Source organism: Myotis lucifugus, unplaced genomic scaffold (genome assembly GCF_000147115.1).
Source record: "Myotis lucifugus unplaced genomic scaffold, Myoluc2.0 scaffold_201, whole genome shotgun sequence".
In the NCBI taxonomy this organism is placed as follows: Eukaryota; Metazoa; Chordata; class Mammalia; order Chiroptera; family Vespertilionidae; genus Myotis; species Myotis lucifugus.
This window is the reverse complement of record NW_005871249.1, coordinates 821,527-824,791: the sequence shown is the minus strand read 5'-3', so window position 1 is coordinate 824,791 and position 3,265 is coordinate 821,527. Positions and strand designations below refer to the sequence as shown.

Genomic DNA, 3,265 nt, shown 5'->3' with positions numbered 1-3,265 from the left:
ACAAAAGATACACTGTTCGTGAGACAGGAACAGAAAAGCATCTATAGAAATAAAACATTTATTTAAAAGAGTGTAAATAGTCGTTACTTTTATAATGATTTTTAAACTCAATTCTCTCGACATCTGTATGAAGTAGATTTGCAGATGTAGAAACTGAGGAACAGGTTTAGGTAACTTGCCCCAGATTGCACAAAGTGAATTGGCAGAACTGGGATTAAAAACCAGAGATTCTGGCTCCAGAGGCCACATGCATAACACTAGAGCACTTTTTGCATCAGGAAATGCCAATGCAGATTGAGTTTATTTCAGAGGTGACACTCATAAAAGAGGATTTCCAAGAAACTAAAATGTCCAAAGCAAAATTAAAATCCTCATTAGAGTTAGATTAGAACTGAAACTCCAGAAAATTAGGGAAGAACTAATACTCTCACTTCTGTCCAGTGGTTGCTAAATGCCAAACATTGTCCTGTATGCATTCCTTCATTAATTTATAAAACCCTCCCAATAGCACAAGGTAGATATTACTATTCTCCTCATTTTACAGTTGATGAATCAAAGCAATGGAGAGGATAAGTGACTTGCCAGAGACCACACAGCTAATAAATGAGAAAACTTGAAGCAAAGCAGATTCATATAGGGTTTCCCAAAAAAATGTATACACATTTTAACAGCTGATAGCTGTTAAGTGAAAGTGAAATGTATTTTAATAAATGTATTTTAATAAACACTGCCTTTATAATTATTAAAATATGTGACTCCCTCTATATCCTAGGTCTAAGTGTATGCTCACTATGTTACACAACTCAATTGAAATATAAGTATTATTGAATTTCTGAAATTGGCAGACAAGAATTCCTCTTATTTTGTGATTGTGAATTTACTTAATTTTCTCAAAGTATTATTTTGTATTTCAATTATATTCTTACCTTTTTATATCATTTTGGCCTATTACTATAAATCTTGGCCTCAGAGAAAACATATATTTACAGAAGAATATAATTACAAGTTGAATATTCTTTAAAATCAAACTGTTCTACATGTTTTCATGAGTGGAGAGGAGACTCACAGTTGTAACACCAGTTTCCCACCATGTAAACATTTAATGTTATTGAACACAGTTTAAACAAGATAGCGAATCTCTCATTGTTTTTGGTCCAAGAACTATTTATTGTCTTGTGTTTTTGTCAGAAATTTTTACCTGCTTTGTAACATAATGGTTTATTAAATGAATAATTCACAGCCAAATTCCCATTTAGCAGCAGACCAAAGTTTTAGTGAGTGTACTGGCATACTGCTAAAGGTATTTTCCATCCAAACATCCAAGTCATTATCGGGTCCACAGGATTTGCTCAGACTTTTTGTTGTTGTTTTGGGGAAGAAGGGGCATTATTTTATTTTGATTTTGAGACTATGATTATTGGAAAATTTAAAAAAAAATTGAGAAGCTCTCGTGGAGGCAGCTGGCATGAGGCTGGGGAGCACTGAGCCTCACCTTGTGCCCTGCGTAGCCAAGACTAGTGAACAATACAATACAGTCAGGATGGCTAACAGTGATCCCAAGAAGCCACAGGGCAAGATGTCTGCTTATGCCTTCTTTGTGCAGACATGCAGAGAGGAACACAAGAAGAAAAACCCAGAAGTTCCAGTCAGTTTTGCAGAATTTTCTAAGTGTTCTGAGAGGTGGAAGACAATGTCGGCAAAAGAGAAATCTAAATTTGATGAGATGGCAAAGGCAGATAAAGTACACTATGATCAGGAAATGAAGGATTATGGACCAGCTAAGGGAGGCAAGAAGAAGAAGGAACCAAATGTCCCCAAAAGGCCAACGTCTGGATTTTTCCTTTTCTGCTCAGAATTCCGCCCCAAGATCAAATCCACAAACCCTGGAATTTCTATTGGAGATGTGGCAAGGAAGCTGGGCGAGATGTGGAATAACTTAAGTGACAGTGAAAAGCAGCCTTACAACAATAAGGCTGAAAAACTGAAGGAGAAGTATGAGAAGGATCTCGCCAACTATAAGTCTAAAGTCAAGTTTGATGGCGCAAAGGGTCTTGCTAAAGTTGCCCAGAAAAAGGTGGAAGAAGATGAAGAGGAGGAGGAGGAATAAAAAAGCTGTTTATCTGTCTCCTTGTGAATGAATACCTTAGTGTAGGAGCGCCCTAATTGACACAGCTCTTATTTGAGAGGTGTCTGTTGCCCTCAGTAGGTTTAATTACACAATTGGATCATGATCATATATATGTAGTCTCTCAAAGTGCTCCAGAAATTGTCCATGGTTTGCATGAAGTGGCCATGGGTGTCCGGAGTACCCAGAAACTATATCAAAGTTGTATATATTTCCAAACATTTTTAAAATGAAAAGGCTCTTGTGTTCTCCTCAATCTGTGTCCTTTGCCGTTGGTGTGACAAGGCATTTAAAGATGTTTCTGGCATTTTCTTTTCTTTTTTTTTTAATCTGTAAGGTGGTATTTACTATTTGGTTATTGGCTAGAAATCCTGAGTTCTCAACTGCACATATCTATAGTTTGGAAAAAGAACAAACAACCAAGACAAGCTCTTGATGCTCTTTGCTTAGCGTTGAGGCTTAGGTAAGATGCCTTTTGGAGGGGCCGCAGCTCAGGGAGTGCACTGTGAGGCTGGACAATGCAGTGAGCATCCATTTAACTTCAAGTTGTCTTGTTTTTGTCTATAGTGACATAGCATCCTGCCATTCTTAGCTGTGGAAAAAGGGGGTCAGCTCGCATGAAAGTGTTTGGATCTTTTTTAGTTAGTGTGGTAGTTTTAAAAAATCCTGTACAACTCTTCATTGTCAACAAAGTGAAGAGTCACTGCATCAATAAAACTTCAAGAACTTTCTGTACTAAACGCAATTTGCAATGTTTTGTTATTTTTTGTATGTTTGGAATGTTGAAATGTTTTTGAAGTTAAATAAATCAGTATTACATTTTTTTAATTTCTAATTTATAGACAAGTAGATCATTTTAAATGGAGATTCCCTCAGATAGAGATTGTTCTGATATGAAAAATTGCAGACATATATCATGGGATAATCAGTCTCAGCAAATGGGTCCAGATACATTCTAGAGTTTTCCAGGCAAAGCCATTTTTGAAAACAAGAAGCCCAATTATCCTTAGTCAAAGATACTTTCCTAAAGAATTTATGTTTAATCTTATATTGGTTATTATTTCAGAAAATCACATTTTATCAAAGTATTATGAAAAATTGACATTTGTTACATGTTCGTTTGTGAATAAAAAGTATTTC

General features: G+C 35.9%; 1 pseudogene; it reads left to right on the top strand.

Moving 5' to 3' along the window:
• The first annotated feature begins 1,540 nt into the window (after positions 1 to 1,540).
• On the top strand, positions 1,541 to 2,107 carry LOC102430235 (annotated as a pseudogene).
• The last annotated feature ends 1,158 nt before the right edge of the window (positions 2,108 to 3,265 follow it).